Below are 24,391 nucleotides of genomic sequence, written 5' to 3' on the forward strand. Positions count from 1 at the left end.
TCAATGGTGAAGTTACTGAGGACCAAGCCAATTATCTGTAGGCTTACAATGCTAGCCCACATGAATGACACATACTCAGTTGAGTACATCTGCTTCCACCCACTCATGGGGATCTTTTCTCATGACCATGCGTAGGCGATGGAACTCTGAACACCAAGGAGAACAAACATCGAGCTATTGCCTCATATCTGCACCTGCTGATCTCTGTCCCATGGCTCTTGCCTCATTATTCCCATTACTTTCTTCATTCATAGGTCACAGGAGGAGGATGGCATGGGTTGGTGGTGAGGAGGGAAGTGAAATAACAGTCAATAGAAGAAGATATGTAATGGGGCAAGGCAAATAGGGCAAGGGGTGTTGGAGGAGCCTGGCGTGGAAGGTTTGCTTGAATGATAAGGTTAAGGATGTGAGAAGCACTACTGTTCCCCAGAAGTAGTCCTGGAAAAGTTCTTACCGGCTTCGAGTGACTAGGCTGAGCCTTTCATTTGCTGAATGATCCATCCTACAATTTTGAAGTTAAATTTCTGACAAATCCTGAGGAACAGAGAATCAGAATCAGGTTTTTATCACTGACATACAGTATGTCATAAATTTAAAGTTCAAGTTCAGGTTTATTGTCATTCAACTATATACATAATACTGCCAAACAAACCAACATTGCTCCAGAACAAGGTGCACAACAAAGCACATATAACACATAGACTCAACACATAAAATAATACTACCACAAATAAATTAACAAATAAAAAAAATATATTCCAAAAGACTCACAGGTGGCATAAGTTGCATTTACAAAACAAGTTGAAAAATAAACTGTATGATGCTACTAGTACTTCATATGTGATGAGACCTGGGTGGTGGCAGGGAGTTCAGTAGTGTCATAGCCTGGGGAAGAAGCTGTTTCCCCATCCGATCAGTGCTTGTCCTCGTGCTATGGTACCTCCTGCCTGATGGCATGGAGTCAAAGAGATTGTGGGTGGATGGGAGGGATCTTTGACAATGCTAAGGACCCTGCGCAAGCAGCACCTCTGATAAATATTTCAGATGAGTCCTTACAATCCTTTGTAGGGTTCTGCTGTCAGATGCCTTGCAATTCCTGCACCAGACGGTGATACAGCTGGTCAGGACAATCTCACTGGAGAAAATTGGGGAGGGGGGAAGTCCTCATTCGCCTCAATCTCCGATGGAAGTGGAGATACTGTAATGCTTTCTTGTTAAAGAGGTGATGTTGAGGGAGCAGGTGAGATCATACATTATGTGAACTCCTGGAAACTTGGTGTTGCTAACTTTCTTCACCTGCACAGTGAAGAGAAGGCAGCTTGCACCTTCCCAAAGTCCACAATGATGTTGTCCTGTCCATGGCTAGACTCAAGTTATTGTGCTTGCATCATTCTACAAGCCACTCTTCCTCATCTCTATAAGCCTTTGTTTTGCAGCAGCAATACAAAGGAAGGCATAAAAAAAGTGTTATAAGTTACAAAAATAAATACTAAATAGTGCAAAAGACAAATGAAGTGATGGTTTTCCATGGACCTCTCAGAAATCTGATGGCGATTGGGTAAGAAGCTGTTATATAAAGATTCCAACAACTGAATTGGTTCTTGTTGCCAGTTTAAAATCTTCAAAACAACCATGTCTAAACCAGGCAGAGGAGAGATATTGGTCTCAGTTGAACTGAGAAGTGGTGCTGATCTGGCAAATGGAGATCGGGTGTACTATTCTGTTCAAGTTTTGCTAATGTCAGAAAAAAAGGCCTCCGAATTTCATTTAGAGTGCTCCCAAATCCCAAATGAACAAAAATCTGGTAGAATCAAGACTCAGTGAATCACAGAATTGATGATTTTGTGTCTTCCCAGAGTGCTAAAATTCATGTTTTAAGATACTCTGTACACCTCAAACACAAATTGACAAAGAACCAACATGAAGAGGAGCTTTGTATTTGTAATCATTCATAAAATGGTAATTTTTGATAATACATTGAGGCTTATATGTGAAAATATTGTTTTTAAAACAGGGATGATATATGTCCAGAAAAAATCAGGACTGATGAAGGGTCTTGGCCTGGATCGTCAACTGTTAATACTTCTCCTGGACTGCGGAGTTCCTTCAACATTTCCCACATCTGCGGAATCTCTCACAGCTATCTGGACTATTCCTTTTCTCACCCTGTCTCTTGCAAAAACGCCATCCCCTTCTCGCAATTCCTCCGTCTCCGCCACATCTGCTCTCAGGATGAGGCTTTTCATTCTAGGACGAGGGAGATGTCTTCCTTTTTTAAAGAAAGAGGCTTCCCTTCCTCCACTATCAACTCTGCTCTTAAACGCATCTCCCCCATTTCACGTACATCTGCTCTCACTCCATCCTCCCACCACCCCACTAGGAATAGGGTTCCCCTGGTCCTCACCTACCACCCCACCAGCCTCCGGGTCCAACATATTATTCTCTGTAACTTCCGCCACCTCCAACGGGATCACACCACTAAGCACATCTTTCCCTCCCCCCCCTCTTTCTGCATTCCGCAGGGATCGCTCCCTATGCAACTCCCTTGTCCATTCGTCCCCCCCATCCCTCCCCACTGATCTCCCTCCTGGCACTTATCCGTGTAAGTGGAACAAGTGCTACACATGCCCTTACACTTCCTCCCTTACCACCATTCAGGGTCCCAAACAGTCCTTCCAGGTGAGGCAACACTTCAGCTGTGACTCGACTGGGGTGATATACTGCGTCCGGTGCTCCCAATGTGGCCTTTTATATATTGGCGAGACCCGACGCAGACTGGGAGACCGCTTTGCTGAACATCTACGCTCTGTCCGCCAGAGAAAGCAGGATCTCCCAGTGGCCACACATTTTAATTCCACATTCCATTCCCATTCTGACATGTCTATCCACGGCCTTCTCTACTGTAAAGATGAAGCCACACTCAGGTTGGAGGAACAACACCTTATATTCCGTCTGGGTAGCCTCCAACCTGATGGCATGAACATCGACTTCTCTAACTTCCGCTAAGGCCCCACCTCCCCCTCGTACCCCATCTGTTACTTATTATTATGCACACATTCTTTCTCTCACTCTCCTTTTTCTCCCTCTGTACCTCTGAATATACCTCTTGCCCATCCTCTGGGTTCCTCCCCCCCTTGTCTTTCTTCCCGGACCTCCGGTCCCATGATCCTCTCGTATCCCCTTTTGCCTATCACCTGTCCAGCTCTTGGCTCTATCCCTCCCCCTCCTGTCTTCTCCTATCATTTTGGATCTCCCCCTCCCTCTCCCACTTTCAAATCCCTTACTTACTCTTCCTTCAGCTAGTCCTGACGAAGGGTCTCGGCCTGAAACGTCGACTGCACCTCTTCCTACAGATGCTGCCTGGCCTGCTGCGTTCACCAGCAACTTTGATGTGTGTTGCTTGAATTTCCAGCATCTGCAGAATTCCTGTTGTTTAAGTAACCATTTTATTAGGTACAGGAAGTACCTAATAAATAGGCCACTGTGTGTATGCCCATTAATTATCGGTGCGCATTGAAATAGAGTCAAGAAAAAGAAAATGAAGGATTACAGGAGGAAAGAGTATAAAGTGATCATATTTGGATTTTTTTCACCTCTCGGCTCCTCAAAATGCTTTTACATCCAATAAAGCATTTTAAGCAAAGTTACTAATATAAGGTAGCAAGTGTGATAAAAAAAATTAAGAACAACAAGGTCTAAGAAACAGTGATGTTAGAAAGATATATATATATATATATAGGCATCCGTTCGTCTTGTGAGACGCCTTGTAAGGTTTCCAGGGTGCAGGCCTGGGCAAGGTTATATGGAAAACCAGCAGTTGCCCATGCTGCAAGTCTCCCCTCTCCACACCACCGATATTGTCCAAGGGAAGGGCATTAGGACCCATACAGCTTGGCATCAGTGTCGTCGCAGAGCTATGTGTAGTTAAGTGTCTAGCTCAAGGACACAACATGCCGCCTCAGCCAAGGCTCGAACTAGCGACCTTCAGATCACTAGCCGAACGCTTTAACCACTTGGCCATGCTCCATTCTTTCTGTTAGAAAGAATGAAAAGAAATATTAGCTTTACTTGTCACATGTACATTGAAACATCAAAATATGTCATTTGTGTCCGCAAGAATTCTGCTGGGGGCAGCCTGCAAGTGTCACCATGCTTCCAGCACCAACATAGAATTGCACACAACTTACTAATCCTAACCATACACTTTTAGAAAGTGGGTGGAAACTGGAACACCAAGAGGAAACTACACAGTCATGGGGAGATGTACTGACTCCTTACAAACAGCAGTGGGATCAAATCCCGATCTGTGATCTGCTGACATTGTCAAGCAATTATATTAACCACTCAGCTCTTACGCTACTGTGTAATTTTACTCTGAGGGATAGGGGTTGATCAGGATGCAGGAGAAAAGAAAATCTCTTCTGCTCTTCAGTTTTCTATAGTACCATGAGTTATTTTACATCCACTTGAAAAGACAATAGGATTTTAGTTTTATTTTACGTTGACTGTACCTCCTCCTAGAGATGCTGCCTGGCCTGCTGCGTTTACCAGCAATTTTTATGTGTGTTGCTTGAATTCCCAGCATCTGCAGAATTCCTGTTGTTAGGATTTTAGCTTAATACCACATTCACAAGGCAGGACAGCTCACATGCAGCATTATGTCAAAAGTTTCAGAATAAATTTCTGGTAAAATTCCTGGGAGATGGATTCTGGAAATGGAACGCACAAGTTTTAAGGTACTATGCTTCTAATCTGAGGAGCAACATTATCTGATTGGGAAATGATTTACAGAATAATTGCTCAGAAGTCCAGTTGCCTAATTTGAAATGCAAATGAACTTCAATTGTTCTATATTTTGTCTACAGTGTAACACAGTAAAAGTCACTTACTGGTAACTTTACCAATTTATCAAGGTGTTTAGAAGCACAAATCACTTTTGCACCCTAATGTAATTTCAGCATTAATCACACATCAGATGATGTCATTTCCTGTGCAATCATTCCTGATAGACTACTGTGAATGACTTGAATTAACTTATCTCAGCAACCACCGTAGATCACTCCAGTGCAATAATGTGTTGGGAGTTTTGCCAGGAAAGCTCCTTACTCATTTTGTATTCCTGCACATTTCTGCCACGCCACATTAAGCAATCTACTGTGCCAGACTCAGGTGTATGTGCATTTGAACATTGCCATTTCCTTTCATTGTGCAGCACAATTGAGAAAAGGGCATGTCTGCAAACATTAGTGTAGCATGCAAGATACCGGCATACAAAGAGCAAGAAAAATATACGCTTTAATGTCAATTCATCTTGCACTCGGAAGGAAGGCTTGATGCAAGTACGTCTCACAGAAACCATTTATAGTGGGTTTAAAACAACCTTAGAAGGCTGAAGAAAGGTAAATATTTAGACATTTAATTTTTTCATTTGCAAGGAAAAATTGACATGGTGCATACTTAAAATCGTTGAATTCGAAGATGAACTTGTTCTCCTCGAACACTTACAATTCATAAACATAAATATGATATACTGTAAATGGAATGGGAAAATATCAAACTTCTGGTTCTGAGCACAAGCTTCAGAATGTGGGTCTATACCACTGGAACAAAGTAGAAGGTGCCAAGAGGAATAATGAGCATGGAAAGCAAATTGGAATGTCTATGTAAAAAAAAGATCAACATGAAATTTACTGAATGATCCTAGTATGCAGTATTATGCAAAGTTCTTAGGCACATATATATAGGGTTAAGGACTATAAGACCTTTGCATTGTACTGTATTTGTCAAAGAGGAACGAAGAGCAAGTTTGTAAATCTAGCAGGAGCAAAGGATGTTGGGAAGGGTGACAGTGGAGCACCATGAGAGGGCTATTGGATATCTGGCAGAGAAGCTGTACCAGGGGTGGGTGAAGGGCAGAGAGGAGGATGGTGGCGCGGGTGCAGAGACACCAGGCAAGGTCATTTGATTCCAAACAAATGGTTAATTGATCATTACAGAATGTCCCACTGGTGCTTCCCACTCGCTCCCCTCTCTCTTCCCCTTTTCCCAAATGTGATTCCCCTCTCCCTGCACCTTTTCCACTTTCAGTCCATAACAGTGGCCCTTATCATCATCAGGCCTATCATCATTCACATATATCATGAAATTTGCTTTGTCTGTGGCAGCAGTACAGTGCAATACATAAAGTTACTACAGTACCGTGCAAAAGTCTTGAGCATCTAGCTTTCTATATGTGCCTAAGACTTTAGCACAGTACTCTTATATACTGCAAGAGACCTTAGGCAGACTTGTAGATTTGAATGCAAAGAATCAAAATGCCACATGAGGAATTGACAATGGCTCAAAAATAAAATTATGCACTGGATGGCTACAAATAGTCTCATGGATTACTGTATACTCTAGGTTAAAATTGGTTTCAGGTTACAGAGTGTGATGAAATTCTTAGCGAAGCTATCAGGGGAAATATTATATGTGGTAATGATAAATACAACAATAACTACAGCAATAACCACAGAAACAATGGAATGGTGCAAAGTATTCTAATGGAATCCAAGGTAGTGCAAAGAGAAATGCTTAAGTGTAGCATAGTCTTTAGCACAACATTTTACAGCACAGATTGCTCGGGTTTAGTTTCCGCCATTGCCGGTAAAGCGTTTGAATGTTCTCCCTACGACCACGTGGTTTTCCTCTGGGTGCTTCAGTTTTCTTCCACAGTCCAAAGACATCCCTGTTGGTAGGTTAAATGGTCATTGTAAATTGTCCTGTGATTAGGCTCGGATAAAATCAGGGGTAGCTGAGCAGCAAAGCTCGAAGGGCCAGAAGGTTCTATTCCACACTGTATCTCAATAAATAAATAAAATTAAAGAAGAAATAGAATTAAGGATTTGAGAACACGGTGGCAGCGCCACCAGAAGAGAACTGTGAAAGAGCTGATTGTTTCAGAAGTCTGATAGCAATAAGAAGAAACAGTTCCTGAGCCTGATCATCAGGCTTTCAAGCTCGAAGGTAGAAGAGAGAAAAGGGAATGGCCAGAGTTACAGGCATAAACACAAAAAAATCTGCAGATGCTGGAAATCCAAAGCAACACACACAAAATGCTGGAGGAACTCAGCAGGCCAGGCAGCTTCTATGGAAAAGAGTAAACAGTCGACTTTTTGGGCCGATACCCTTCATCAGGACATCCTGTACAGCATCCTTGACATCACCATTATTCTTTCTGATGCATGTGGTTCTCAGGAAGCAATTTTAGCTCCTGAAGGCTCATCCAAGCAAATTGGAAAATCAGCTCATATTCAGAGCATTGGCTCTCCTTCAGCACCGGCATTAGCAACGAAAAATGTGGCAGTGGAATTAAACTGCATCTGGGAGACAACAGCCAGCTCCTTCACCCAATTCTCACTGCTACCTCCACCATTATCCTATCTGCTTCAGGGTAGGAAAGAAGGACAATGCTTAAACATGTAGAAAAATACAAAGAGTTGCCAATTAGACAGCTGCCTTGTATATAACTGAAGTTGTAGAGTTTGTGCATGACAATCCAGAACGAGTATAAACTGGGAGCCATTGGGAAACCCAATGGGAACACAATATATTAGTGAACCATTTGCACTTGTTGAATTGCTGGAGGATGATTTTGTGTTTTTGCTGGTTAAGCTGCAACTGCTGCCAGCTTACATTCAGCTCTGTCTTTACATCCAAATACCATATGATCATTGAAGGATAGCAAGTAGCCTTTGCTTTATATACCAAGTGATTCTGACTGAAGGAAAATTACTGACTTGGAGAATAGGAAATCACCCAATCTCCAGAAGAGGAAAATGGCCACCTGGATCCAAGAAGACAAACAAAGTTTAACTTCAGTATCTGATTCAAAAGTTAGGACGCCTGATGCTATAGCACTCTTTCATTATTGCCATTCCGGAGATAACACTCACTCTCAGTGGATTCAAAGTTGAGATACTGCTGATTCTCCCATTAGCTTTCAGTATGTTGACATACGTACAGCAAGAGATTATTATGTCCAGGTCACAGATCTATCAGCTAATAAGAGCATAGCATTAATGTAGAGTGAAGGTAGAGCAGTAAATGTAGTGTATATGGATTTCAGTAAGGCATTTGATAAGGTTCTTCATGTGCATCTCATTCAGAAACTAATGAGGAATGGGATCCAAGGAGAACTTGCTTTGTGGATCCAGAATTGGCTTTCCCACAAAAGGCAAAGGGTAGTTTTGGATGGTTCATATTCTGCATACACGACGTTGGCCAGCGGTGTTCCACGTGGATCTGTTCTGGGACCCCTCTTCTTTGTGATTTTTATAAATGACCTGGATGAGGAAGTGAAAGGGTGAGGTAATATGTTTGCAGATGACACAAAGGTTGGGAGTGTTGTGGATAGTCTGGAGGGTTGTCAGAGGTTACAGCACGACATCCATAGGAAGCAGAACTGGGCTGAGAAGTGGCAGATGGAGTTCAACGCAGATAAGTGTGAATTGGTTCATTTTGGTAGGTCATATCTGAAGACAGAATATAATATTAATGGTAAGACTCTTGGCAGTGTGGAGGATCAGTGGGATCTTGAGGTCCATGTCCATAGGACACTCAAAGCTGCTGCACAGATTGACAGTGTTGTTAAGAAGGTGTATGATATGTTGGCCTTCATCAATTGTGGAACTGAGTTCAAGAGCCATAAGGTACTGTTACAGCTATATAAGACCTTAGTTAGACCCCACTTGGAGTATTGTGTTCAGTTCTGGTTACCTCATTACAGGAAGGATGTGGATACTATAGAGAGAGTGCAGAGGAGATTTACAAGGATGTTGCTGGATTGGAAAGCATGCCTTATGAGAGTAGGTTGAGTGAACTTGGCCTTTTCTCCTTGGAACGACGGAGGCTGAGAGGTGACCTCATAGAGGTGTATAAGATGATGAGAGGCATTGATCATGTGGGTAACCAAAGGCTTTTCCCAAGGCTGAAATGGCTAACATGAGGGGGCAGGGTTTTTAGGTGCTTGGAAATAGTGTTAGTCTTTGGTTTGTCCTGTTTTCTGTGATATCTCTCCAGAAAAACATTGTGTCATTTCTTAATGCATGTATGCATTTCCAAATGACACTAAAAGTGGACTGAGTGTTCTCATAATCTAAAAAAAAAAATAGGTACATGGGGGATGTCAGAGGTAAGTTTCTCACACAGAGGGTGGTGGGTGCATAGAATGCACTGCCAACGAAGGTGGTAGAGGCAGATACAATAGGGTCTTTTAAGAGACACTTAGATAGATACATGGAGCTAAGAAAAATAGAGGGTTATGCAGTTTGGAAATTCCAGGCAGTTTCTAGAGTAGGTACTACATTGTGGGCTGAAGGGCCTGTAATGTGCTGTAGATTTCTATGTTTCTATGTTAATGTATGCCCTTCCATGCTGCCAGGACAAAAAGCTCAAAGAAAAACATAAAACCAATAATTAACGTTTGCCTTGCCCTACTAAAATACCCAGGTTCAGGAAATGTCATTCTTATTTTAAGAAAATTATTCAGATGCATTTCTAAATTAAGAATTTATAATTTAATATTAAAGGAAGTCCATCAGATTTCTTATACATCATAAGACCATATGCTTCTCCATGAAAGTACAGAGATAAGATTGTCAAATCAAACAATGTGCTCCTGGAGGCTGGTTCTGCCTTGTTTATCATAATGGAAACAGGCCACTTCCAATTGAGACCAGTTTCAGCAAATACAGTAAAATCCTACTTGCTATTTTATAAAGATTATATGGTGGCTGGACGTGAGGCAGAGGTTGAATGCATACTGGCAACAGTACAACCATACACCTTCTTGTCACTCACAATTCTACCAACAAAATCATCGTACATGTGTAAACAGCTCAGTAATGTACTCTATTCCCATTGGGTTTGCAATGGCTGCCAGTTTTTCCCCATGCTGGATTGCCATGCACAAATTGAACAGTCTCAGTTACAAAAGGGGCTGCTATTCTGATCAGCTGTTAACCTCCAGGACCCAATAAAACAGTGATCTGTAGAAATTGTTGTCGTTGCAATTCTGGGAAGGGTTTATTTTAAACAATTTGTCAGGATTATTCTCTTTAAGGAGAACAGCTTTGTTGCTGTTCCACAAACAGACTGCACAGGAATTGCATCATCAAAAATTTTTTGATTACTATTTGGTGTGATATGTGCAGAGCAGTTTTGTATTCAGTGGAATTTCCATTCCAGCTGTTTCACTCTGGAATGAATCCAAAGGCATTTCCCAATAAGTCTATGGCTCAAATTTAAATTATCAGTGTTAGTCTGATGTCTTGTGAGCCCAAGCATTAAAAATTGTACAGCATTAGAGAGCTGTGTATCCATTCTATTCTCAAAGCAGTATGCAGTGCTTCTAAATGAATCTCTCATCAAGTTACACTCGGTGGCCATTTTATTAGGTACCACCTGTACCTAATAAAGTGGCCACTGAGTTGTGAGTTCATGGCCTCCTACTGTGATGCTGCTGTAGCACATTCACTTCAAGATTCAATGTGTTGTGTATTCAGAAATGTTATTTTGCACACCACTGTTGTAACATGTGGTAATTTGTTTCACTGTTGCCTTCCTGTCAGCTTGAACCAGTTTGGCCATTCTCCTCTGACTTCTCTCATTAACAAGGCGTTTTTACCCATAGAACCATGTTGTTTTTTTTCACACCATTCTCAATCATGTGTGTGAGAATCCAAGGAGATCAGCAGTCTGTGAGATACTCAAACCACCCCATCTGGCACCAACTATTATTCCATGGTCAAAGTCACTTAGATCTCATTTCTTCCCCATTCTGATGCTTGGTCTGAACATCTTGACCATGCCTGCATGCTTTTATATATTAAGTTACTGCTACATGATTGGCTGATCAGATATTTGCATTAACAAGTAGCGCATTAACAAATAAAGTAGCCCCTGGAAGTATGTTTGCTTTTTGGTGTGCATTTCCTTTTTCAGTCAAAGCTTAGTCACTTTAGGAGCATAAGAAAAGATACAGCTAAAATTCAATCCACATATTGCTGCTGCATACAGCATAGCCTACATGGATATTGATACTGTTTGGAATAGAACTCCTGAAATTTAACCGTGAATGTGTATTTCCTGTTCAATGTTAATTTGGCGAGTTGTTAAAAATTTACACTACGTTGCTGAAAGCCCTTCATTTTTATTTCTACGCTCTCAGAAGCTGGGTATTACTGGTAATGGCAATATTTATAGTCCATTGCTGATCTATGAGTTAAAGGAGTTCTTCCCGATCATAAATGGAGCTACGAAACTAATAAAAGTCCCTTTTATTTACTTAAAGGCTTTCCTGGATCTGACTGTGCCCCAAACTCACACCCTCACATGAAACCCCCTAAACTACATCTCATTTGGCATTTCTCCCTGTCCATGAATCATCTACCTGGCCTACACTGAGCAGCACCTTCTAGCTACTCCTATTAACACAGCCCTTCAATCATTCTCGTTGTCTAGCACTCAGTCTGATTTGGGATTCTGCTCCAGACCAAGCCTCACAATTCATAAGACCATACGGACATAAGAGATGGCCGTTTAAGTCTGCTCCGTCATTTCATCATGACTGATCCATTATATCTCTCAACATCATTCTCTTGCCTTCTCCCCGTAACCTTTCACATCCTGACTAATCAAGAACCTATCAACCCCTGCCTCAAATGCACCCAATGTCCTGTCTTCCACAGTTGCCCGTGGCAATGAATTCCATAGATTCACCATCCTCTGGCTCAAAAAATTCCTCATCTTCTCCATTCTAAATGGACATCCCTCTAGGTCTGAGGCTGTGCCCCCTGGTCCTGGATTCCCCCAGTATAGGAAACATCCACTCTATCTATGCCTTTCAACAGTTGATAGATTTCAATGAGATCTCCTCTCATTCTTCTAAATTCCAGTGAATACAGGTCTAGAGCTATCAAATGCTCCTCATAGGATAACCCTTTCATCCTTGGCTTCATTCTCGTGAAACTCCTCTGAGCCCTCTCCAAAGTCAGCACATCTTTTCTTAGATTAGGGACCCAAAGCTGCTCACAATACTTCAAGTGAGGCCTCACTCCTGCCTTATAAAGCCTCTGCATTACATTCTTGCATTTATATTTTAGTCCTCTCAAAGTAAATGCTAACATTGCATTTGCCTTCCTCACCACTGTCTCAATCTGTAAATTAACTTCTAGGGAATCCTGCAGGATGACTCTCAAACCTCAGATTTTTGAATTTTCTGCCCATTTAGAAAATAGTCTCTGCTTTTGTTCCTTTACCAAAATGTGGACCGTACACTTTCCGACACTCTATTCCATTTGCCACTTCCTTGCACACTCTCCTAATCTGTCTAAGACAATCTGCAGCTTCCCTTCTTTTGCATCACTAGCTGCTTCTCCACCTATCTTTGTATCATCTGGAAACTTAGCCACAAAGCCATCAATTCAGTCATCCAAATCATTCCCATATAACGTGAAAAGTTTTATTGTCCCAACGACCCCTGCAGAACACAACTAGCCTGTCACTAGCAGCCAACAATATTGGAATCAAGCACCAACCTGATTTTTCCAGCCTACCTGCAGTTCCTCAGCCACGTATTATATTCTGCCAAGCCATGTATCTGCCCAACTGTTATGTTCATATCCTCACTGGCACATGACACAGGCAGCAATCTGGAGATGACAATCCTGAAGATCTTGCTTTCAACTTTCTAACTAACTCCCTAAATTCTTTCATCAATACTTCCTCCATTTTTCTACCTACATAAATCATTGGTGTCAACATATACCAAGAATTCTGGCTGCCCACCCACCCCCTTTAGAATTCCCATGGACCCTATCCAAAGTGTCCCTGATCCTGGCACCTGGGAGACCAACATACCATGCGGGTGCGTTCAGCAACTCTCATTAACCATCCCTTGTGCTAATCTCCAACCCCAGGTTCCTGTTACCTACTGTGCACCAGTGAAGTCAAAAATTAAAAAAAAAATTGGGTCTCACGTCCAAAGGTCAAGTTTTCCTCTTGGTTGTTAAAGAAACCAGCACTGTCTATACCACAATGCTGGGTTGCCAGACTGAAAGTGTTTCATATGGGTTGTTTCTACTTTCCTCAGGAAACATGAGTAAACCACAAGAAATATGGAAGCAATATCCACCCTGCAAATTTAGTCAAGAGTCTTGAGAATGTGGAACCCACAATTATAATGTTGAGATGAATGGTTTTATGGAAAACTATTTAAAGACAGGAAGGCAAAAGGAAAGAAAGGATATCTTGATAGGGTGAAATAAGAGAAGACAGAAGGAGTCTCAAGCAGAAAGTGAACTCTGGTGCGAATTTGTTGATCTAAACTTAGAACATGGTTTTCCACACATTCCATATATTTGGGGAGCCACCCATTGGTTTTGCACACTAAAAATATTAAAAGATCACTGAAATCTAGAGACTGATGAGCAACTTGTCTCTTTTCAACTTCCCTTTGCAGGACTTACCATTGTCAACTCCTTTCCATGTTAGTTTCAAAAGTATATTCCTCTTGTCTGTTGCTGAATAGAAATCCATCCAGTATTTTTTTTGATTCATCCTTCTATTGCACCATATGTTGTTCTGTGGTAATAAGATTTTAGAGTTCATTCCAGTTTGCTCATGAGATGGTACATTACATTCAGTATGAAGTGGTTAATACAAACAGGTCAGATTCAAATGTTAATAAAAGGCAACGCGCGCACACACACACACACACACATCTGATTAAAAACGATTTTCCATATAAGTGTAGTCACTGTAATTTTGAAGTCTCTAACATTACAATAAGCAATTAAAGGAATTAGTTTTGTTAATAATTTAGGAGGATTTTTAATGTGATAATGGGCCAATAGACAGTGAAGTGGTGAACTCTCATTTTATGTTTTACTATTTCAAAGCTGAGCTGATATTAAATACATAAATTACACTTTACTTTGTTAGACACGACAATACTTGAACAGTGTTTCATTTCACTCAGGTACTTAGTGAAACATTTAACTGTTTTCCCAGAAGAGGTAGGAAGATTTTAGAAAGGGTGAAAGTGTGGGAGCTTGTTAAAAGGGGAGGTGAAGGATGGAGGAATGGAGACATTATTAAATCAAGCCAGACTAACAATGGGAAGGAGCAGCAGTTTACAACAAAGCAAGATAGGTGATGCCCTTCAGAAAGGGCAAGGTCCAAAATTCTACAGGCATGAAAACAGGAAATGGCTTTCAAATAAAGTTTGAGAAAGAATGATTCATCGGAAGTTTAAATCAGCAGTGTACCCTCAGATGGCATCATTGATGCCAGGAATCATAAATAAGGACACATCACACATTTTGTCAGTTTGACTTGATTCTCTGATCTGATTTATTAAAGTACTTAATTCCAGATCACTTTGCAAAAAAAGTTCAGCTTGATCATGCAGTTTGTGCATATGCAGTCAATAAACTGCAGCAAGTACAAGGACAGTGATCCAACAATGGGGAAAACAAGTAAACAGAAATGACATGAAAGTTTATATACATTTCTCTCTCCTTTGTGAGGCATTAGTTTGCTATGGTCCATACCGCTTCAATCAGGATCAACTTTATTATCATTGACATATGCTGTGAAATTTGTTGTTTTGTAGCAGCAGTATAATGCAATGCATAAATATAGTAAATTATAATATGAAATAAATAAATAAATACATAAATACATAAATAAATAAATAATGCGAAAAGGGAGCAAAAATTGCAAAGCAATGTCTGCTCAGAAATCTGATGGCAGAAAGGGAAGAAGCAGTTCCTTAAATGTTGAGTGTGCATCTTCTGGTTTGTACACCCTCTCTGACGGTAGCAATACAAAGGGGGCACATCCTGGACTGTAAGGGTTCTTAATGATAGATGCCACCTTTTTCAGGGGTGGTTAGGTTCTAGCCTTAACTGCTGATGATTAAAACTCTGCTTTATCTGCAAATCAAAGTGCATGATAGTGAAGACACACTTCATTGCATGCAGCTTGTATTATGGTTGTGCTTTTGTAATGCACAGAGGTACACATGCACCGCTTTCTGAAGTGTAACTGTTGTACTGTAACTTTAATAGGTCGAGTGCAGTGTATAGGTCATACGTTCTTTTTATGCATACATATTTATTTTCACTATCAACGTATTGTAGGTCATAGATATTTTTGGCACTTGGGCCAGGAAGGTTTACTGCTTTTCTGGGTCATCATTTTACCTTATTACAGGATGTTCTACTTAAATATAGTGTTGAGTTTGAATAAGTAGAATCAGTGATATAGAGAGGACTTGCATAACATCACTGCATGATAATGACTAATACTCATAACTACAGAACCTTCCTGACATAGTCAGGCTATCAGGAAAGCCAAAATAGCAAAGAGCATTGCTCAGATTCTTGAGGCCAAAGTCACTGTTGATTTAATCTGATGTTTACACACCAAAGTTAGTTTTGCCTTGAAATTGCATTGAGGACAAAGGAATTTCATTTACAAATAATCCATTACAAACATTACATGATATGAGTTCAAGGGGGTTTGACTGCTAAACTCAGTACTAGTTCTTCCATTGTGACCTTCCTAACAGAACTTGTGGTGTTCTTTACCCTCAAAAAAGAATCAAGGATCAATTTCATTCGCCCTATGGATTTGCGTGTATTAGGAATTCACTGTGGTGTGTTGGTCGGGGTGTGACATGCAACAAAAACAAAATCATTCAACAATTGTAAAGAATAAAGAATTATATAAAAATATAGTTTTATATATTATATATTTATTGAAATTTTATTCCAGATCTGTACTTGAACCTCTAATACGAGCATGTAGAATAGATTCCATTTAATTGACCATCAGTTAATTGGAGCAAACGCTTATTTGGGACAACTCTTAAAGAACACAAGCTAATCGAGAAAATAGCCCGAATTCCCTTTGTTTATTTGGGACACTATGCTGCTCAACTGGGACAAGAGATTGTTGCTGAAAAGTTTCTAACTAGTGATAGTATTGTGCACTTGTATGGCCGTTAGACACTATGCCTTGCTTAAAATGAAAAGTTTTTAAATGGCATGAGTTGCATGTGTTTCTGTTAAAAAAGCAGTGATTTTTGTCACCAATGGTTGGCAAGAAATAGACAGTAAGACAATTTGGAACAGTTTTGCTCACTGCAGTTACAAGCATTCAGGCTTGGAGATGTCAGAAATGGCTGGGAATGAAAATGAAACAATTTCAATACTTCAACAAGCTAGGAACTATGAAGAATTTGAAAGTACTGACAATTATCTTAAATGTTACAATGAAAATGAAAATTTGGAGGATGCAATCGTTGAAAGCATTGCATGAAGTCAGTCCATTAACTGCACAATGTGCGTCTGCACTAATTTTGTTCATTTACATTCAATCAAAGATCTCAGCAATGTACAATGAATGAATTCTTCCATCAATAAGTAGTAGGAACTAAAATATAGTTGTATAGGACTGTACTAATATTGGTTGTGTTTGAATTTGTTCTGTATTTCATTCAAATACATAATCTGTTACTCAGTTAAACAGTAGTTTGTGTTTTTTATACATTTTTATTATTTCCATGAAACTTGGGGCAGCCGGTTAATTAGGTCAAGATGCACTGGTCCCTTGTGTCCCAATTAACTGGAATCTACTATATTTACAATGTAAGCAGCATTATAAAAATAGTTTAAAGTAGTTTATAGATGTGCAGCGAAGGGGGTAACAGATAAAGGTGGGGTCTAGCTAGAATGGTTAATCAGATTAACCACCTGCTGGAAGAAACTGTTAAAATGGCATGAGTTTTTGTTTTATTAGTCCTATAGCATTTTTAAGAAGGAAGCTTTTGCAAAACATTTGAAGTGTAGGTAGTGTTCATAATGATTTATCCAGCCCAATTTTTTGTCCTGGACACATACAAGTCCTGCAGTGATGGTAGACTGCAGCCAAAAATGACTTCTCAGCTGAGCCATGAAATCTCCTCTTGGCAAATACACTGCACAATAGCGGCTCTGCCATTTTTGCTTTGGTTGTATTACTTTATTTTAAAATTCTTTCAGATGTAGCTTTGCCAAAGACCAGGACATTTCAATGAGTTGTTTCAGCACTAGCAGCTTGTTGAAATTGGACCTAGCAGATGTGCAGCAAGCCACTCATATCTCCTAATTGTTGTGGTCTTCTCTAAATCCTGCACCAACAGTTTCCATAATGAACACTACATTTTCAAAAATACCTGGTATCTGTGGTTGTGTTCTACCTAGCCACCAATAACGGGCCCTGTCCCACCAAAACAAAACCTGCTGAAGATGCAAAGGTTAAGTGAAAATCAAGAGGTTGAGGAAAATATTGTGAGGTACTGAGGAACCAAGGTAGGTTGATGGAGTTAATTGTACGACAAAGCAGGCTCAGGGTGTTGAGTAGCCTCTCCCCATTGTAATAGAACAATATCTGGACATGAATTAGATCAAGATATTGTTGCTCCAATGCATAATTCCAAAGGTCAGAATAAATCCTTAATAAGGGACCTACAATTTACAATCTTTCGATGTACCTTTGCATTTAAGATTTTGTTTCTAGATTGAAACTAAGTCTGGAATTTCCTACAGTTTGGTAAACAATGAAGAGATAGTAAATAGCCCTTCGGTCTAAACTTTGAAAAAAAAATTTGCATGTTTTAACCACTACTTTTGAGATGGATCGAACTTCAAATAAATTACCAGCAGCAGTATTATTTGTTAGTCAGAATCTGTTGACTCATCCGGTATATCTGCTTTACTGAAACACAAGCTTGAAGGCACTATCATTTAAGCCATTAGGTAGTTCCTGATTGAGACAATTCTAGAAGTTTTTATTTGACTGGAAATTATAGTTTATTTAAATAAAATACAGGCTACTATAATTTCAAATCATTTTGACTGCCATCATATCTTACATCTAATCATAGCAGGGCTCTGGATATAGTGTTAATTAGGACCTTGCACCACTACACAGTGTTTAAAATAAGTCAAATTTATTTATACACAGCACTTGCGTCATTATTTCAGAAACCTCCAAAGCATCCCTTTCAATATTCACACAAGAGATTCTGCAGATCCTGGAACTATGGAGTAACACACACAAATTGCTGGAGGAGCTCAACAAATCAGGCAGCGTCTACGGGGAGGAATAAGCGGTTGATGTTTTGAGCCAAGGCACTTCATCAGGACATAGAACCACTCCAGGTTCTCTGCCTTCTTTCCTCCTGAGCATTTCCCTGCCTTTTATTTTTTCCAAATTGGACATCATTCTGGATGGATCATAACTGCCTTTAGTTTAGTTTTAACAACTTACATCGGACATTCTGAATTATTGTAGTATTTCTTGATGTTATCTTAATCTTAGAGATCAGAGGCAGCTTGGGAGCTCTCTCACTCTTGAACGGCCTTGGTCTCTAATTCTTTAACATTTCTTTCTAACACTTTTTTCTCTAGCATCTTTCTTTATCTCTCTTTTCTTACTTTTCCCTATCTTTGACTCCAACAATCTCTTTCTTCATCTCTCTTTCTCTAACTTTCTCTCTAGCTTTAACTATTACTTTCTTTAGTACTCTAATGCCCATGTCATTCTGTCATTCCGAACAGCTTTGGACCAATGCAAAATTGGCAATGGAATTCTGACTTTCAGAGATTTTTGGATGCAGGAATAGCTTCTGGCAGCAAATCTGGTCAATTCATTAATGAAGCCTTGATCTTCACCATTCATAGCTCTCCCGTCCTTGCAGAATGACTAAGGCAATGGTTCTGATGCAACCTTAGAACCCACATGCCTGCAGTAGGTTAATGCAGCCCTAGACCAAGTAGAACCAAATTCGGTCAAGTACTGTGCCAGGCTCTGCTCAAGCAAACCAACTGTCCACAGTCATGCTCAATTAGCCCTGCAGTCATACTAATCTTGAGGCCTTTATTCTGTGTAGAAGACAGCTTGTCCAGGCCTTCAGGAGTCACAGCTGTAGGCTGCTACACCCAATACTGCCCTAATAGTCCTTATCATTATTTGTAAAAGCTTTGATAGTGAAAGGAATTTTAAAACTGTTGATATTGATATCTATTTTTAAAGTAGGGCTATATTAGATAAGTATAATGAAAATAATAACCATCTAGTTTGACACAGAATAGATGGGCTGAATGGCCTGTTTGTGAGCTATACTTTTCTATGACTCTATGACTCAAATTTATTCAAAAAATTCAACTACTGTCAATTTATTAAATATGCAGAGAAATAAACAAATTAAAAGCAGATAATGATTTGCAAATCAATGCAGTGAGTGAGACTGCACAATGTGTGCATACTATGACTGACACTCAACTAAGGGGCCAAAAACTATGCATATCTGACTCCACATTTCAGTTTGTCACTGAACACCCCTTTCCACCAGCAAAACAAGAAGTCAGATGCACCCACGTTGACAGAGTCTGGAGAGTACTGCCAGCTCTCAGCACAATTCAGCCCATTATATTTCCTACTGTGTGGTGCATGGCCAAGTGGTTAAGGCATTGGACTAGCGATCTGAAGGTCATGACCCCAGCCGAGGCAGTGTGTTGTGTCCTTGAGCAAGGCATTTAACCACACACTGCTCCAGTCCACCCAGCTGAAAATGGGTACCGGCAAAATGCTGTGGGTTAACCTCGCGATAGACTGGCGTCCTATCCAGGGGAGAGTCTCGTACTCTCAGTCGCTTCATGCCACGGAAGCCAGCATAAGCACCGGCCTGATGAGCCTATAAGGCTTGGGACTGACTTTAACTTTAATGTTTCAGCTGTTACAGCTGTTCTGTACCTTTGATGATTAATCCATACATTGAAGTTAACACTTGCTTTACAAACCATGTGTGAGAGTGCTCAGATAGGGTGATTGTATTGGGTGTATTGAGTGTAGATGTGTGGTGGCTTGGACACATTCAGTGGCCGAAGCACACATGCGGTTGCAGGTTGGACATGGAATGGCGGTTGTTAGGACAGATGCATATACAGCTTTGTGGCATTGGTCTCGTGCTGCTGCAAGGCGCTGATTTCGGTCATCCTCAAAGGCAGATGCGGCTTTTATGGTCAGGGCGCGCCACGCAGCCCTGTCGGCTGCGGACACCTCAAGTTGTCGAGGCTGGAGGTCTGCCCATTTGATGTACGATTTCTTTGAATCTTTTTTTGGGGCGGGCCTGATTGCGACTGCCATGCTCAAGCTCACCGTAGAGCAGCTGCCTGGGGATTCTTGTTTCACCCATGTGGAAATCATGGCCAGTCCAGCGTAGCTGGGCCTGGAGGATCCTTGCCTCAATGCTTGTGCTGTTGGTTCTGTCAAGGACTTCTTGGTTGGTGATTCGGTCCTGCCATCGAGTCCTCATGAACGACCGCAGAGAGCGCATGTGAAACTGCTCCAGCTGTTTGATGTGCCTGCAGTACAGGGTCCAGGTTTCGCAGCTGTACAGGAGAGACGTGAGGACCACAGCCTTGTACACCTTGAGCTTGGTTAAAAGCTGAATGTCCTTGTGCTCCAGACCTTTGACACGGAGTTTCCCGAGTGCCTGGCTGGCTTTCTGGATCCTTGCTATGATCTCTTTGTCAAAGGATCCGTCACTGGAGATGGTGCTTCCTAGATACTTGAAGCTCTCCACATTCTTCAGGACAGTGCTGTCGATGGTGATGCATGGCTGAGGAGGGTAACTGTTTGGTGCAGGTTGACACTATCTACATTATGTTTAATATACGCCATTGCTTTTCAGTCTTATATTGAGTTTCTGATGAGTAATTATAATTTGTATAAGTGAGCCAGTTTTATAACTATGCTCTCAATTTCCTCTTTGGAGCTTCCTTTTCCATGGGCTAAGTAATCTGAATGCACAGAAGTATAAGCAGTGTTCTGTGTGTGGTAGTACTAACCTGGTGCCTTGAGCTTAATTATCTTTGGGGATCAGGAGAAAACCTGTAAAAAATTGGGTTTCCTTAGGAGATTAAATAAATTAGGAAGAATAAGTGACAAGGCACATTATACATAACCTTTGGAATGTTAGCTTCAGTGATTGAAAAGCATCTTCTAAGCTTACAACAATGACAAGAACAATTGTCTTTTGGCCATGAATGCAACATAACTGTGACTGAAAAATAATGGGAAACTTGCCAGTGATTTACATCGTTCTTGATGAGCAAGGGTCTACGCCAACCACATGAAATCAGGAAACTGTCTCTATTATGCCTGCAGCCAAGAGATATGAAACAATCTTCTCTTTGATTGTTAATTTTGCAATTTTGTTTTAGGGGCACATCAGATTTTTCCTCAGGAAACTGGATTTGGAGGTTTGGTGTTTTATTGGAGGAGATAAGATAAAAAAAATAACAAGAATGCAGACAGAATGGAACATACTTTAATGGAATTTAATGAATAAATTGTTTTCTTGTTTTTCAATGTATTAATTCTCCCATCCTCTTCATTGCATGCCAAAGGAAAGGGAGGTTACCATCTCTTTCTTCCTCAGTTGTGCATCTAATTGTGAATCTGTCAGTGGTGGTTCTGTGGAAGTGGTTTATCTCATTGGGGTGAATGACTAGCTGCATGTCATCCACTGCAATTGCCAGTAACCTTGCTTAATCAGGAACATTTTCCTGATAATTTCAAAATGCTGGGGACACAATTGAGTTTGGCAAGGCCATCTCTAAAGCATTAAGTTTATTCATAACTGTCATTGTTAAATGATATGTGGTTAGTAGACTGAGGCTTTACAGTGGCTCTTAAAGGGAAGTGAATGTTTGCTGGAAGTGCTGTGTCTGTTTTGAGTATTGCCTCTATCATTGAAATGGCTTCCTGTGCTCAATTGTTTATGTACATGGATGTAATATCAAAAGAGATTGTTGCTTCATCCTCTCCACTACAGAAACTTGTGATGTGTTCAACAAAGCAGGAAGAATTTGTGGCCATGCTTTTATTTCCTGACAGTATAGTCAAAGAATCCATGTAAGATATTTGGCAGCAGGGAAAGAAACTGAGCCAGTACATGTAATGGTGGATCAGGCTGGTTTTTATTTTAATACTACACCAGTATAAATATATCTGTCAAAATCTAATATATATTTGATTCTACTGAAATCTGCTTTACTACTCATAAACATAAATTGCATCATGAAATATACAGCGTGCCTTTACATCCCTTTTTATTTAGTAACAGTTCCAGACTTTGGAAAACAAAATATGTGGTCAAAAGTTATAGCCACAACTGTACATCTACCAGTTGCAAGTTCAATAGATTGAGCATGGAATAACAATAACTCTCTATCGTGTCTTGGGACAGATATTGTGTATAATTGGAAAATGAAGTCTCAGTAAGTTTACAAATCTTCAATATGTTTCTGTTGGCTAGGCATAGTTATGTAATGCTTTTTGCATACATAAGATATGTGAGAGATGTTTTCACAGGAGAAAAGTCATATAATGAAACCTCTGCTTGGGAGAGGAGAGGTTTGTTCCTGACAAAAGGACAGATTTGCATTTATATATCTCTCATCACATCCCAAAACTCATTAAAACTAGTGAAGTAAGGCTAACACAATTGGGTTGTGATATTGGTCGGTCAAGAGTCAATTTGCTCATAGAAAACTTCACAAATGTCAATGTGATGTTGATTGAGAGTTGAATATTGACTGAGATATCTGAAATAATTTCCTTAAAATAGCATCATAGAAACTTCTTAACATTCTATATCCATTTGCGAGAGCAGTCAAAGCTACTGAAGGACAGTACGTCAAACAGTGCAGCAGTCTCTCAGCCCTAATTATTTACAGCGGGACTATTAGTTTACTGATAAGCTTCTGGGGAAAGAATTGAAACTAAAGTTATTTGAATTGGACATTGGTGCAGGGAGAGTTGGGTATGTGGAGAATTCAAGTGTTGGAGATGAGTAAATAAATTGTAAAAAGCAGGTGAGATCATTAGGATAGGATAAACAAAGACAAAATATTTGAAAACAAAATAATTTGTAATAAAAAGGTTAAAGCTAGGGAATTAATGTAAATGAGAAGCCACAAGTCAAAATACAGACTGATATTCTGGATGAATTGCAGTGTTTGGACTGTTCACATGAAGTAGTATGGCACAGGGACTGTGAAGTCTAATAAGGAATGAATATGGAAGCGATGTAAACCTCCAAATTTTGTGTGACCAATATGAAATTGTCTCTCCCTCTTGGATTTTCATACTTGTGTCACCAGTGCAAAGACAATTTCCATCAGATCTAAGGATTTGTGGATGCTATTGGATATTTGCTAATATAATACAAAGTTTTACTTTCTGTAGATGATGTAAAATCCAGTTGCATGTGCTTTTTTACATAAATAAACCACCTAAATTTATGAATACCATTGATCCACACACAGCCACTTCATTCATTATTCTGGTCCACTTATTATGTTATACTCACAGGGAACTCCATAGAGCTTCATTGTGAGGAATGTGAATTCAGGAGCTCATAAATTGACAATTAGTTGATTTCTCTAGATACTAGCCACAAACATATGCAGTCTTCCAAATGACCCTTCAAAACAGGTCAAGGTGCTCTGACATGTCAGTGGTGGCTGGGGTTTATTTTAGTATAACTTGCAGAATGGGATCAGGTGAAACACTGATTTTCAACTCTGTTCAGGGTTATTCTATTGATTTAAAAGGTGAAAAACAAGAAAGCTTGTAAAACTAGTGAGTATACCAAGCTGAGTGAGAAAAAATTGCATCCCAAAGCCTGTAAGATCTTTATTTCAATATAGAGCAAGTTGAAATATGTTAATGGCTAACATAATATTCCCTCCCCTCAACATACAACAGTGTAGAACAGTGATAACCATCTAGCATAAACAATTTAGAGAAAAATAGGCAGTGGCCACTTTATTAGGTACACCTGTACACCTGCTCATTAATAGAAGTATCTAATCAGTCAATCATGCGGCAGCAACTCAATGCATAAAAGCCAAATGGTTCAATTGTTGTTCAGACCAAGTATCAGAAAGCGGAAGAAATGTGATCTAAGTGACTTTGATCATGGAATGATTGTTAGTGCCAGAAGGGGTGGTGTGAGTATCTTAGAAACCAGCGATCTGCCGGGATTTTCACACTAACAGTCTCTGGAGTTTATAGAGAATTTGTGTGAGAAACAAAGAAACGTCCATATATGTGGGTAAAAAGCCTTGTTAAAGAGGGAGATTAGAGGAGAATGGCCAGGCTCATTCAAACTGACAGGAAGGTGACAGTAAATCAAAAAATGCATTGCAACAGTGGTGTGCATAAGGAAATGCACAACACATTTAACCTTGAAATACACAGATGTACCTAATAATGTGGCCACTAAGTG

General features: G+C 40.1%; 2 long non-coding RNA genes across 2 annotated transcripts in view; one reads left to right on the plus strand and one right to left on the minus strand.

Annotated features, from left to right (window-relative positions):
- The window catches only part of LOC140209793 (uncharacterized), a 113,358-nt gene that overhangs the window by 52,420 nt on the left and 36,547 nt on the right, over positions 1 to 24,391 (plus strand). The window lies entirely within an intron of this gene.
- Positions 1 to 24,391, minus strand: part of LOC140209795 (uncharacterized) — a 135,509-nt gene that overhangs the window by 5,882 nt on the left and 105,236 nt on the right. Inside the window, exons 2-3 of the long non-coding RNA XR_011889069.1 lie at positions 13,509 to 13,623; positions 455 to 534 (exon numbers count right to left, since the gene is read on the minus strand). This is a non-coding gene — a long non-coding RNA (uncharacterized lncRNA). The remainder of the gene's footprint in view (positions 1 to 454; positions 535 to 13,508; positions 13,624 to 24,391) is intronic.

The sequence above is a fragment of the Mobula birostris genome, chromosome 14, assembly GCF_030028105.1.
Source record: "Mobula birostris isolate sMobBir1 chromosome 14, sMobBir1.hap1, whole genome shotgun sequence".
Classification (NCBI taxonomy): Eukaryota; Metazoa; Chordata; class Chondrichthyes; order Myliobatiformes; family Myliobatidae; genus Mobula; species Mobula birostris.